The sequence below is a fragment of the Periplaneta americana genome, chromosome 9 (genome assembly GCF_040183065.1).
Source record: "Periplaneta americana isolate PAMFEO1 chromosome 9, P.americana_PAMFEO1_priV1, whole genome shotgun sequence".
In the NCBI taxonomy this organism is placed as follows: domain Eukaryota; kingdom Metazoa; phylum Arthropoda; class Insecta; order Blattodea; family Blattidae; genus Periplaneta; species Periplaneta americana.
This window is the reverse complement of record NC_091125.1, coordinates 7,857,681-7,873,441: the sequence shown is the minus strand read 5'-3', so window position 1 is coordinate 7,873,441 and position 15,761 is coordinate 7,857,681. Positions and strand designations below refer to the sequence as shown.

The 15,761-nt window shown below is 35.7% G+C and overlaps 1 protein-coding gene across 3 annotated transcripts in view; it reads left to right on the top strand.

The window, feature by feature from the left end:
* Positions 1 to 15,761, top strand: part of hfw (leucine-rich repeat domain-containing protein hfw) — a 316,786-nt gene that overhangs the window by 188,121 nt on the left and 112,904 nt on the right. The window lies entirely within an intron of this gene.

Genomic DNA, 15,761 nt, shown 5'->3' with positions numbered 1-15,761 from the left:
GGACAGATGACCTCACATTAATGAGAAAGAAAACCAACGCATTAAGACGGAGGTACCAAAGAACAAGAAACAATGAAGAATTGAGGGAACGACGTAAAATACGGTATATCGAGGGAAAAACAAGGTATGAAGCAAAATCAAAAAGGAAAAATTAAATTTCAGGAAGGAATGCTACAACATGACTTCGTCAGCTAACCCATAGAATGAAGTATACGAATTAGCGAAGGGAAAAAGAAGCAACAAGACAATAATGACAACACTTAGCAAGCCTGATGGGTGCCTAGCAGTTGACATACGTGAAATGATTGAGTACATGTTGGAGTATTTGACACTGGAAGACAGCGAGCAAACAGAAACTGACTACCACAAGCAAATAAGAGCACAGTGTCAGAAACCTATAGACACGACCGATGACAAAGAAGAATTTAGTAAGTTTTTTAAAGTAGAAGAGATTGGTATATTCAGGCACATCTCAATCCAGAATTTGCAAACCGTGGAAAATCCAGGCAGTTGGCAGGTCCGGAATTTAAACACGAGATCTTTTGTATTAGAGTCTCAAGGTACACTAGAGACTGAGCTATCCCACTTGATCACAAATTTTGTAAGGCCAATCTGGTTTTCTTCTTTCATACTATTATGAGCTTTACTTTATAAAACAAGTAGCCCTAGGCCTATATGATGTTAGGTTCTCCGAGTTTGGATATTAAAACCATCCTTTCTTTAGTTTCGTGTTTAAATGCTCATTTTGAATATTTTTGTGTGTTTTTATCTATCTATTTTAAGTTAAAAGTGCCTACAGTTTTTAGCTGTAGTAATGAGATGTAACATTCGAAATACGCTAAAATTAGATAGCTTTTATACATTTCATATATAACACTTCATACGGACATTTATTTGATAATAAAACATAAACTTTCGGAGAACGTTCTGCTTGACAACAGCAACCGATGACGCAAAGATGGCGGATGAGTGTTTATACATTGGTGGAATGGGATGAGCTGTTCGACAGGGACATCTAGAGACCTTGGACTGTAGTTGAGTTTTCGAGATTTCCGAAAAGTAAAGAACTAGTTTAATTAAAAGTAGAAGGAAAAACCCGGGCAACGCCGGGTGCTCTCAGCTAGTTAAATATATCTGCAATGCAAACATACGCTCTCAGAGTCACACTGAAGCTATGTAGGACAATACCTTGAGATGTGCAACAAATCTAATGCTATTAATTTAAAAAGTACGTTTGAATTTCTTTCAACAACCGCTTTTGTTAACATTATGCTTTAGTCGTAATAGCATAAAAGATATCGAAGTCTTAACAAATTTTGAATTAAATGAATAATTCAGGCATCACATTGGCGATCGGAATTTGTCTACCCCTTATTTGGACAATAAGTAAAACGCATCTAGATATTTTATGTCTAATTAAAGTTCGGAATTAACAAATGAAATAATATAAATGTCAGCACAAACTTAAACAAAACAAAATTATGAATGCGTGCTTTACGGGTGTCTACACATTACTATCAATGACTGTAAACATTTTAAGTATTTAATATGAAAAATGTTCCTCTATTTGTGACAAAATACATTTTCTTCTTTCCTAATAATGAGCTTACTATCAAATTCTTCTCTTGGTGCACTAATTTCCAACCGACTAGCTTTGTTTTGTTTTCGTATGTTCACTAAACTAAGTAGCGTTGGATGCCTACGAGGTACACTACCGATCAAAAGTTTTCGATCACTTATCACAAGTATGGATTTGTGGTTAAAACGGGATTTCGTTTTGAATATTCTATCATATCATAATGCTAGAGAGAGAAAATATTTATTTTGTTGGTCTATTTAGTTTTTCCGATGTTTGTACATTGACATAAAGCAGCCGTGGCGAGAACGTGACTCGCGAGACATTGTGGCTCGCAGTGATAGCTGTGCATTTCGCTTCTAACCTCCGCCATCCCCCACCCTCTCACTCACTGGAGTCAAACTCCGTTCCATTTGTATTTGTCTCTGACCTGCGAGTGGCATATGTCTTTCTCGAAACCATGTACGAAAGTTCCAAGTAGGATGGGAGGACGCATTTTTTTTTTTTTTTTTTGCTGTCAATATGATGAGAATATTATTTTATAAATGTATGATTTGTTCACAAGTATTACGAGGAAAACGGTTGTATAACATAAAACGGCATTATACTACATGTTACTGATGAAATATTAAAAGATTAAGTGTTATTGTTATCATCATCATCATCATCATCATCATCTCTGTACGTCGATCCTTTTCCAGCAGATGTACGAATAATGCGGTTAGCTCTTCAATTTGAACTCGCAGATTTACAATGTGATGTCAAATGAAAGCTAGATGTAAGGACTTGACAAATGTTGAACTTTCAAATCTTTGCCAAAAAATAAATATCCGAAGCTTCGTTCTTTTGCTTGCTCTGTTGAAGCCATGTTCGCTACAACTTACGTTTATGAAAAATTATTTTCAACAATTAAAATAGTAAAAACCAAATTTAGATCACGACTGACATACAAATACCTTCGTGATCAACTACGATTGGCAGTAAGTGACATAATTCTTGATTTTGAAACTTTGTCCAGAGACATTCTGAAGACAGTTAATTTTAGGTTGTGATAATGTCCTATGTTTTGTTGTTAATTTCTTTCTTCGTTACACGTACTAAACATTAGTTTGTAGTCTTGTAGTGTATAAAATTATATTTAAGTACTTGACGTAAGGAAAATGAAAATCGGTTAATAAGTCAGACAGTTGCTTCACTTTCCCTTCGGGTGTCCGCCTCCCACCATAGGTGCTATGCACGTTGCAGGTTACACAGTGGCTCGGCGCACGATTACATTTTTGACACTGCTGTCGTAAAGTATATATATATACATACATATATATATATATATATATATATATATATATATATATATATATGTCTCTCTCTCAAGCACGGAATACCGACGGAAGAAATGCGAATCACACACTGCGATAAGGAAGAGAGGGCGACAGGAAAGGTTACGAGATAACTTGAATGATATTCAAGAGTACAGGCAGAAGAGAAATGACATCGACAGAATCAGTCTTGCGTTGTGATAGTTACATTACGACTTTAGTTTGTTCCATTGCATGTGAATACGTGTTTTGTATCACACGGTATTATTATTTCATTCGTAAACATATGTTGGACGTTTAATTACCTTCGAATTTTTCTCTTGGTACATTCTTTATTTCCACAGCGATGTCCTCATTTGTTCATCTTCTTGGAAGAGACAGTACTTCAATCGGCTCGCACCTTTCTCCCCTCGGCGTACCTACATACACAAGTCAAAACAGACAGCAACGCCACCATTGGTTTTCGGTAATCGTTTCTTGCGCGAACTATAGTTGTTTCATAGCTGATCGAAAACTTTTGACCGGTAGTGTATACTCCATACATACCAACACGGTAGCGGGTTGCTGAGAGACTTTAGGTAGAGTACTAATTATAAACTAAATAATTCTGTTCACTCGAATAAAATACAGAAGGGTTATTTACTCGTAATTTAATCTAGAGAATGCATAAACAAATTGGAGCAAATACTAAGTTGTCATGTTTCGTTTGCCTACCGATCCAGAGTTGCGGTCGGGCGTGGATTCAATTCCGTCTTTGGCTGATTACCTGCTTGGTTTTTTTTTTTTTGGATTTTTTCCAACTGTAAGACGAATGTCAAATAATCTATAGCGAATCCTCGGCTTCATCTCTCCAAATAATATCTCCAATTCCATCTACGCTAAATAACCGAGTAGCTGATACAGCGTCGTTAAATAACCAACTAAAAAATACGAACCCTGAATGGTGAGCGCGTCAGTTCGGCCGTGGCCATGGTTGAGTAAGATGGTGCCACTGATTAGCTTCCAGGCGCTTGAAGTGCTATTGTAGCTGTTTAATATCAGCAGTGAGTCTGTACAGCCTGAACTGTAAGTAATGTTATTAATTTCTGGGGGTTATTCTTTGAGATATTTCAAACAAAATGGTTTAATACAACTTTGCTCGTTTTTGCTTCCTTTTCGCGATAAAATTTGTTTTACATGAAACATTACAAAGCTTGTTTTCAGAAAGCTATTTAATTCCCAATATGCTCAGTCAGTTTTAGAGAGAAGTGTAGTTTGATAATCAATTTTATTATTTAAAAAAAAAATTAGTTTCGCCATTTAAATGTGCAGAAATTTGATCCGATGAAATGTAGCTCTTCCTTCTGCAAAGAAATTTTACAATGTTTCAGTTATTCACATCAAATTTCTGCACATTTAAAATAGAAAACTATAATTCTTTCAATCCTTCATTATCATAATTAGAGTGCTGCGTTTTGTTATCTAAAGCCTCCAAGCGATCCGCAACAGCGTAGGTATGTATGGAGTTTAGATCGACAGCACCAAACCCTACTACACACTTCAGGTCTGCTGTTCGTGAACACTCGAAAGTAAAACAAAGCTAGGTTCTTGGAGATCAGTGCTCTAATATAAGAATTTGGTAGCCAGCACTTCATTACGAAAGAAGAACATGTATTTTATCAAAAAGGAGACATTTTTCATTTGAAACACTTAAAATCAGGGTTTAAGCTAGAAAATAAATAATTGTCGCAAAAATGCACGAATGAAAATTTATATTTGTGTAAATTGCGAAATGGTTGTGCAATATTATAAATAGTTCTACAGATAGATAAAATTAATAAAGTATGCAGAAACAAAAAGTTATGTAATTTGTTTCTTGGAGTTTTATTACTTTCAATCGATCTTACCACACTCTAGATATACTTATGTAAGTAAATCATTACACGTAACAAGTTTAGAATCAATTACCTACTGCTGAACTTACATCACATTAAAATATGTTATTTTATGGGCACTCTAAACATTGCAATTCTTTACGAGTAGGTCCTTCAAGATTTATTGTTAGCAAAGTGCTAACTCTCTTTACTGAAAGGCGGTTTCTAATTGTAGTTTTTACAAGATTCATACAACTAAATTCTCGTTCACAATTCACAGTATGCGAAGGAATTATATAAATCAATTGGAAGAAATTGTTCACTAAACTTACATGAACTGCACTAATCTTTGAAACCCATTCCTGAACAACTATTACTCAATACCGTTTTGAACATTGCCCATGCCATTAGCATTTCATTTAAATTCAGATTAATCAAAACACATCTCTGATTTCATTTTCTCAATTACCATCTTCGTTTCTGAAGTTGAATGTGGTTGTCGCATTTTTGCACATTTAAATTGAAAGTTTGTTGCATTTTTAGAAATCGAGTAACAAAATGCGACATATGCGACTGTGGCTTAAACCCTGCTTAAAATGTTTACAATCATTGATAGTAATGTGTAGAGACTCGTAAAGCCGGCACTCATACTTTGTTTTATTTCAAGTTTGTGCTCACATTATGTTTTTCATTTGTTAATTCCAACCTTCCATTAAATATAAAGTATATTAATGCGTTTTACTTATTGTAAAAATCAGGGGTAGACAAATTCCGGACAGCATGTAGCCATGGCGACTAAAAATCTTTATGAGGTGCTTGAATTGTTTATCGAGTTCGAAATTGTTTAAGACTTCGATTTCTTTCATGTCACTACGACTAATATACACCGTGTTCCGCTTAGAGAGAATTTAGAAATATGTGCTGATTTCAGGTAGGTATAAATAATGGTTTCATAACATAACTTTTTGCAAAACTTTATGTAAAATCTCTCCAAGTTTCGGAGAATGGTCAGTGCAACTCGATGTGTGCGCCTGGAGCTACCCTTCAGACATCTAAACGGTACTCAGTGTTCTGCCAAGTGTTCCGTAACTTTTGTGGAGTGACTAGCGCAGTTGCATTTGTAATGCGTTGTCTCATTTCTTCGAAAGTGTCAACTTTACCACGTTAGTACACAACACACGTCAGAAAGTCCCAGAAAGGAGTCAATGGGCGTCAAGTCGGGTAACCTAATTGGTCAGGAAAGGATTCTTCCTCTTCCGATCAACCTATCGTGAAAATTTACGTCCAGGAAGTCACGCATTACCCCATAGTATTGGGGTGGAGCCCCATGTTGCTGAAAAACCAAGCCTGGAGGGGAGTTGGTCAACAGTAAGTTCTGCAACATGTCCAGATACACATTACCTGTGACTGTCGGCCGACTTGATGAAGAATGGCCCAGTGACGGAATGCTTTACTCAATGACGTCAGGCTTGTTTCCGCGATGAACGTTAGTGCGCATGCGCATAAACGTGCAACTCTTCTTAAACCACTGGTGCATAAACTTGGACAGTGTCTGCATTTTGTCAGATGTAAGTCACAACAATATTTTCATCTGATTTTAAATGGTTAGCATTTATTTCTCGATCCCTATAAGCGGAACACGGTGTATAATGTTAGCAAAAGCGGTTGTAGGAAAAAATTCGAATGTGTTTTTAGATTAATATTGTTACATTTGTTGCCAGGCTCAAGATTTTGTCACTGCATAGCGTCAGTGAAGAGCACAGAGCGTTTCTGATAGCGTGCGTTTGTACTGCATAGATACATAATATTGTTTAATATATTTTAGTAAATGAGCCGCTCAGAGCAGAAGTCGAAATTGGGTAATGAGGTTTAAAGTACAAATTCTGTAAAATACAGCACAAAGTAGCAATTAATATGTCCTTCGTGCTATTCACTGACTATTAATAGTTCAAATAAATTGAATATTAATTGCTACTTTGCGCTGTATTTTACAGAATGTTTACTTTAACCCTCATTACCCATTTTTGACTTACACCACTTCTGCTGTGAACGGCTCAAATTTATGTTTATCTTAGTTCGAATGGATTTCTCATTGCATGTGTTCAAAATGTGCTGCCTCCCGAAAATAAAGGAGCTGGCTCCTGACAATTTTTATTTTTGTCTAACCGTGGTAAAAATATATTTTATAGCATATGCCTTTAAATAAATGCTACGTTATTTATGTTATTAAATCCAAGTGGTATTTCGTACATGAGTGCTATTCCTGTTGTTCACCGACTTACACACACACACACACCCACACACACACACACACACACACACACACACACACACACACACACATGAGAACACGAATAAACATATAAACACACAGTACCGGAGCGTGCCGGGAGAAACCGCGAATTGTTCACTCGACATGTGACCTAACTTGTATTGAAATTAACCAAACGCAGGTTCACAAAACACGCTATGAAATGTTTCATATAACTTAAAGCAATTTTTACCTCTAACAGAACAAAAACGAGCAAATTATATTAAACTTTTATGTTTGAAAAAAAAAAAAAAAACTGAAATTAATGAGATTACTTACGGTTCTTCCGTATTTATAGCTCACGATGAGTAAGGCGAAGAGAAGGGCAACTTGATTTGGCTTTAATTTTCGTAAACATGAAAGACCTAGCATTATAGACACTGAAAGTATACTAGTATCGGCTAAAATTGCAACTAGTGACAGAAAATTGAAGGATGTGGTAGGATTGAAGAAACTGAAAGTGTGCTAAAATTACAGTTTAGTGGTAGTAGACAAGTTGGAGGTTGTGTGACGGCGACTACTCGTGTAACTAATGTGAATAACAATCGTTTATTCACAATTAAGTCCTAGGTGATTATGAAAGACTTAATGCATTGAATAATGTTTGGGTACCTTCTGAAAATTTTAATTTTCCATGCGAAGTAAGTAGGAAACACAGCAGGAAGTTTATATGCCAGTGGTTAAGAAGATTTAAATGGCTGAGTTATTCGAAAATTGCAAAATTTATGTTTATTTTACTCTTGATGAAGTAGGAATGTCGTCTTTGCAAGCAACCGGTAATTTGGTGAAAGTACGCTTAAAAGGATGGAAGAAAGTTCTGGAGCATTTTCAACAACATGAGAAGTCACAGTATCATATCACTGCCACATTGAAAGCATGTACATAACTTAGTACATAATATAATGGCTGGAAAGAAATTATCTATCGAAGTAATGTTGATGGAAAGAGAACTCAGACTTTGGAAACTAGAAAAAAACCCAAGCCTGTAATCGAAACAGTCACACTGTGTGGACGACAGCGTCTGCCGATGACGTGGTCATAGGGACCATGGTTAATTTGATATAACTAAACCCCCAGTAGAGAATGAAGGCAATTTCAAAGATGTTCTAAGAGAGTGTAAATGCAGGAGACAGTGTGTTAAGGAACCATTTTTCGAGTTGTGGAAGTTGAAATATCCAGAACAAAATAATTGACTCACGTGATTCTGCAATTAAAAGAAAACTAGTTTCAGATATGAGCGATGCAAGATGTTTCTCCGTCATTACAGGTGAGACTAGTGATGTGTCTTCTGTTGAACAATTTTCTTTTTGTGTGCGCTATGTAAAAGATGATGGCTTGAAAGTTTACAATATATATGATACATTTTTACAATTTATGCCTCTAGAAAATGTAAAAGGTGAAAGTTTATTTCACACAATTTTGGATGGGTTAAAAGAGTGTACTATCAACACAGAATATCTAAAAGGTCAAAGTAACGATAGTGCCGCTTCCATAAGTGGGAAATTCACTGGAACTCAAGCATACATTTCTCAGTCATTCATCCATATGCACTGTATGTACATCGTATTTCTCACTGTTTGAACTTGGCAATTTCTAGTGCCGCAGACGTATCATCAATAAAAAACTGCAAAAGTTTGGAAGTTCTTCAATACTCCCAAGCGTCAGCTGCTTTTAGGGAAGGACATAAAATTTGATTGGTAAAACCCACATAAGAAAACTAAAACAACTATCCCTACTAGATGGGTACAGAGACATAATTCAGTTATTATAATGGTTCAGCTCCTGCTCCCACTTACTGAAGCTTTAGAAGAAATAAAAACATGGGATGACTGGTAGAAATCCTTGACTGTCGTTCAAATGGAATACACTGTTACAAAGGTGTGCCGCGTATAGTGCGAGAAGACACGAGTATCAAAGAATACGTGTAGTTCGTGGTGTACTTTTTAAAATTTGCTCAATTAGAATTGTAACTGTAGGCAAGGTTACTGATATATTAAGGGAGTCTAGAAATTGTGCATATGAAACACTGAACGTTCAGGTATCGGGTAGCCACGTTTTACGAAATATTTGTAAAAGCAAAGCAGAGAGTCAGTTAAATGAAACGCCTACCAATATAATACGACATAAGTTACGTGCGACAAAAAATACTTCGGTGAATTCGACAGCCATTTTCAATGTTCGAGAGGAAAGTTATCACTTCCTGTTGCTCCTAGAAATTAGAAAGAAATCAATATTTTATCAGAAGGCAAATTATATGTACAATCAGCCTATGTCCAAAATTTTTTTCATAACTGTACACGGTGCACGCAATAATACATGGAGTATATTTTCAGTCAATATTTTGTTTCCTCCTCAGTACGTTAGCGCAGTTCTGTGAATCAATATGGAATGTAATAAGCATAATTTGTAATTAATTTAGTTTCCATTTTTACCTGTGGTAGTTCTGGAATTTGGAAAATCTGTACATACAGGACTTTCCGAGTTTACACTGAAGTCGAAATCAGGTGTTGCAATATTTATTTACGAAAGACATTGTTCCCCAAAGTTACAATTTAAGTTTTGAAAATGAGTACCGATAGGTGAAAAACACAGAAAATGGAAAATGTTGAAATATCATTTTGGGCTATCATTTCTCCCACGATGTAATAAAAGAGGCGTTTGTGGAAATAATGTCAATAGTTTCTGCTCATCAACAAGTCATTCGTTTTCCTGATTATTTGGTAGAGATATACCTACAATTATGAATAAAATTGTATTCTACAGTAAGGTAATTCCGAGAGAGATTCCCCATAGGGAGAATCGCCCCACCTTCCTTTTCTCCTTATCTCAAAACCTCTAAGGAATCGACCTTGGGACCATTTGTTTAATTCGTATACAACCCTCGAAGGGCAAGCAGTGCAATCTTTGTGACGGTTTTTGTGTGTGTGAAAAGTGAATAGAAAAAGAAAGTGCTGTTTTTCGTAGGCTTTGTTATAATAATTTATAATTTTCAAACTTCGTAATTTGGATAATGGTTATGTATATGTTGCTTAATCCAATATATTTGACAAGTACATGCATTGTACTCCATTCTAAAAAATAATTAAGTAATTGTCCATTACGGTTACCTTAAGTACATAAGGCGTAAAGGTCATGCTAAAGGGAGAGATGCCCCACCTGTTTGAGGGAGAGTGATATTACCGTACATAACTAATTATTATTAGTGTTCTTGCTACATTTATTGGAATTTTTATTGAATTATTATATTAGAATAGAATTATTATATATTAGAGGCCAATAATTTTTAAAGGTTGACCAAAACTTGCTATAGGATCACATATTTTCAAGAGGTGTTCAAAGTTGAAATCAATGAACATTTTAAGGAATACTGGTATTCTAAACTTGTTTCAGCGACATTTTCAATAGGTGCCCAAAGTTGAGGGCCTTCAAAATGTTACGGGATGTCCAAAGTTTTGTTTGAAAAACACATTTCACGACCAAACGTTAGTCAATGCAATCCCAGAGATTTCTTCAATCTTACTGTAACTTTTTGGGGAATTGGGAATTAATGAAGGATCGCATTGTTATGGAATTATTTAGAGAACAATCCACCGACTGAAATCTAGTGGAGTCTTCAAGAAACATCCAATGGCTGTAATTCTTCCTAGAGCGAAACCTTTAGTCAGTCAGATGGATCATCCATCTCTCTGAAGAAGTCAAGGTATGTCGAGACAAGAAGTCAAGCAGCATTTGACCTACTGGAAACAACTCTATGTGAACGTAATTTGTAGGAAAACCACATAAAACAGAGAAAAGTGGCATCCAACTAAACAAATTTACAAGGAAAAGTGGTTGAGAGAAACGGATCCAAAGATGTTAAAGTCCTAACTTCAAGCGAGAAAGGTGGAAGTGATTCTGTCATAACATGTTGCAATTCGGAGGGAACATTTCTTCCACCGGCAATGTTTGAGAACAAAAATGGAAGTTTTTTGATGGATTCCTAGCAGAAACGGGGGTTTATATGAATCCAAAGTCGTCCTATGTTCCATCAGAATTATTTATGAAGAGATTGAAGGAAAATTTTACTCCAAGAAAGAATCCTGGCAAGATTCTCTTAATTTTGGATGAACATTCAGCACACTTAGATAACATAAAATGCTAGAATGAGGATAATGAATCACAATTGTTTGCCTACCAGCCTATGCAACTTAGGCACTTCAATCTCTTGATCGCTCACATTTTAAGTCTCTCAAGCAGTATTTAAAGAGGAGAATCACAGCAATGGATGGCTTATAAAAAGCAAGCCTGACTATCCATCTAGAAAGCTGGACAATCGCGAGCTTGGTTTCAAAAGGTTCTAACTGACAAAATCAGTGAAATTGAGATTGTATACTCATAACCTCTCATTCAATCAGATTTTTATAGGAGACTGACTTTTGTTGCTATATGTCGACAAAGAAATTAGTACTGCACAGGTACCATAGTTCTATCTGCAATGAAATTGATTATTTTTTTTTTTAATTTAACAAGGTTGTTAACTACAAAACCATAGCTCATGCCTTTGTTGTGCAGTGTTGACGGTGTAAAAGTGCATGACTGTTAGTAAAACATTCTTCGTTGTCTACTTATTGTTGGATACTCTTATAAATAACTTACCGAAGTGAGTTTGTGTTCTGTTGGATTGAATCTTATAATACGGTCATGAATCTGCAGTTCTGCAGTGCTTGGGAAAAGTGGCATAAGTCAGTTTCCACAAACACTTTTTATTAATTTATTGATAACTTACGGAACATCTACTCGTTTGGGAAAAGAGACGTAAGTATTTTACCCATTACAATAATTCATACAGAATAAAATCAAATCGACATAAACCAGTGTGAAGCAGTTTTTTTCCTTCTCCTGTAAAATTAACATTTTTTACTTGTGCCACTTTTCCCGAGCACTACAGAGTTGTAACTAACACATTTTTTTTAGTAGTGATTAAAAAGCTAGTTTGACAAGATTCTATGTGCACTTACATCTTTGTAACTTTCCTGAAGCGTCAAATTTGAAGTTACAAGGTTCCAACTGCATTTTCGCTATCTCAGATTCTACAATTTAAAAAAGAATTTTTGAAGCATAACTCATAAAAACAACTCCCCATTGTTATCTTAGAAGGTACATAAAATTATTTTGAAAAATATTCATAAATAAAAAAGTTATAGTATAATGAAACTTTAAAACCAATTTTCTCAGAATAATGGTTTTTGCAGTTAGAACCTTGTCAAACCAAGCTAGCGAAATGCTGCGTTGGCAGTAATAGAAAGGTCATTTGGATTTCGAGCCAGAGGTTTCTATACTTTCAATCCAGATGCAGTTCCTGAGCACCTCTTCAGTATTTATGATGCATCAATCAACAACACAGCTTTAAGAATTCCTTTCTGTGCCTCTTCAGGAAATCTCAAAGAAAAGAAAATTTTATCGGCTACAAGTTCTAATGATAATGGAATAATAAGTTTTAATTTTGGCTCAAGTGCTACAATGGCAAATACAGCGACAGCGACTCCTTTCAAATCCCTTTATGAAATAAACTATGTGCCAGCAATATCTTTTGCTGTGAACAAAAGAAAGCGATTGGTAGAACGCGTTACAGGTGGAGGTAAAAATGGAAACACCATCTTTGAAAGCTTCCCAGTTCCAAAAAATTAAAAGTCAAATTCTTCAAAATCTAGTAGATATAGAAGATACTTTTGTGCCGTTTTAGATTCGGCACACCATGTTCTTTTCTTTCTTTTCCTTTCCTTTCTTTCTTTTCTAATCTGGTTATTTTATTTTTATTATTAGTTACCCTCACCTTTCATAGGTGGCTTCACTTTCTTCTCCATTTTTAGTCTTTATTTCTCCTTTAGATAGCGTGTTTTATCCGTGAGGGGACCACGGATAACCCAGTTCGGGAGGAACGTGGAGTGCTGTAGTCTGGGATCGAACGGGGTTCGTGACTTACTAAAGGCGAAAACGTAGCCGAGCTCCGGTGATGTATGCTGTGTGTATATAGAGGTATGAGTGTCGAAGAGAGACCATTGTTGAGTTGGTTTCGAGACTGGCATACCAGGAAGCTAAACAGGGCTTTAAATGTTAGTAAAGTTAAGTTTATTATGATTCATAGTAGGAGTTTGATTTCATATGGGATTATTACTAAATAAGCTGGCATTCGTCAAGGGTTTTACGTTAGTTGTGTTTGGTTGTGTAATAGTGATTTCTACTATATCAGACAAGTTGGGACTTGTCTAGCAAGCTACTAATAATTACAATCTGTAAGGACAGATGGCATTACTAGTTTGTGTAATGGCGAATGCCAGTTCAGGGACCTTTAGTTGGCAAGCCAGTGTCGATGTGTTGGTGAATTATCAGTGATTGTACTTTACGGGAGACCTTGGTTCATTTCCATTTTTCGATAGTTTTATTAATAAATGTGAACAGAGTGTTAATGTTTTATATGGAGTGTTTTCTTTGTATCACCTCACCAAAGAGACAGTCGACCCTACCATACCTTTCTACGGCAGGGTAATACTTAATTGTTTAAGTATTGTTAAGCGCACCGTTGCAGTGGTAGCAGAGCGCAGTTCCTGAACAGCGCCACTTTTGGAGAAAATATGAAGAGAGTGTCGTCAAATGAAACAAAGTAGATAGTTCCTACTTTGTTGAGTACCTTGAAAATTATTATCAAATGAAGGAAGTGGTTGATTGGATTCAGTGACTTTCCTGCAAGAAGTTGCACAACGTGTGGGCTAAGTGTCATATGTGTGGTCGCACTGAAAAACGAGCTCAGAAAATAAACTTATTGCAAAAATAAAATAAGCAACATTATTTGGAGTTGTTATTTATCAAATTAATAGTTTAATTTGGCAATTACCACAGCGGGGCATCTCTCCCCTATATGTATGTATATTACAGTGACATTGTATCTGTTTAATTTTTATTTTACCGCTTATTGTGTACGAATCATTGATTGTTTCGTATTTTACATAAACCTTTAATGTATTTCACTTGCTATAACACATGAATAAAATATCTGCTTTGGTTTGTTTAATTTTTAACCGATAAAAACTTAAAGTGGGGCAACTCTCCCTTCGCACATATGGACACTAAAAATAACATATCACGCCGAATCGTATCATCGTAACCTATTCTACTCCCTCACGCAGTTTTGTGTATATGGAATGTGAGTACAAAGATCAGATTTATCCTTGATAGTCAACGTGTGAATAGAATTAAACTATTTTCGAAGTTATATTGCCAAATTTCCATTTCCATGTACTTTCCAGTGTTTCACAGTGCCCGCGAAACATACTGATGTTGGCGCTTTTGTAATACAGTCATTGGCGTTTATGCAATCTTTTCTCCCACAAATTGGCCCTTATGATCGACAGCCGTATATTCAGGGGCAAAATATTTCTAAATGTTGCAGTTCTAGAACACGGCTTTACACCTTTTCTGAATTATCCCATACAGAGAAATATATCCGCTCGTAAGGACCCATCGTTGGCCGAATGTGAATCCGTGAACTTCGAATTCAGTTACAGACATGGTAACACGTACCGTATATCACCGAGAACGACCTCCATTACTTTACCCGAAAGTCGATTATTAGTGTCCTGCATTTACTGGGATTTAAATCTCATCGGATTATTCCTAATATGTGTGAGAGTAAATTTCTCATTACTTCCAAATTGGAGTTCGAATTGTAGCCTAACTTTTCTTCCCATAACGAAAGTGTTTAAGTACTCTTCCAGAGAAGAGGAACACGGTTTGAAGGATATGATGCCAAATTAATAGTACAAGGCGCCACCGTTGCTAATGTGTCTTCTCTTTCGCTCTTTAGTTATTTTTAGATGTTTGTCTTAATATATCTATTATTGCCGTTCTTGAATCCCATGCCCCAGTTCAGTCAGTTGTAGGCACAGAGATCGACGCTTTGAATTACTGAGTTCATTATGTTCAAAGTAAGATTAAGTTACCCTCAAATATGTTACGTTTTCCAGTTTTTTTCCGTAGCGAATAGTCAGCTTTATTGCAACAGAATGTTTGATATTACAGACTCCGGTATTCTTGACATGACTAAGTTTCTTAGAACTGCTTCAAATATCAAAGAATAGTAGCCTAATGGAGTATTATTAATTCGTCGAAGTAATATAAATTAACTCACAAAGGTAAAGCTATATGGCTTTTTCTATTAAAAATATATTCAAATAATCCAAGAAAATTATTAAGATAAATTAATTACAAAATATTAAATAGTACAATTTCAACTTTGTGATGTTAAATTTACTTTTCTCCTCCCAAATCTCTCACAGAAAAGCAAAAGAAGAATTAAAAATTGCAATCATCTTAAGATTTTTTTATGCCTGGTGTGTTCTGATTTTCCATAACGTTACATTTTATTGCTGCTTTCAACACTTTTTTTTAAATGTGGATTTTCCTAGATACAGTATGTACCATATACTGTGTATATATATATATATATATATATATATATATATATATATATATATGTCCACACCTGTCGAGTAACGGTCAGCGCTTCTGGCCGCGAAAACAGGTGGCCCGGGTTCGAGTCTCGGTCGGGGCAAGTTACTTGGTTGAGGTTTATTCCGGGGTTTTCCCTCAACCCAATACGAGCAAATGCTGGGTAACTTTCGGTGCTGGACCCCGGACTCATTTCATCGGCATTATCACCTTCATTTCAT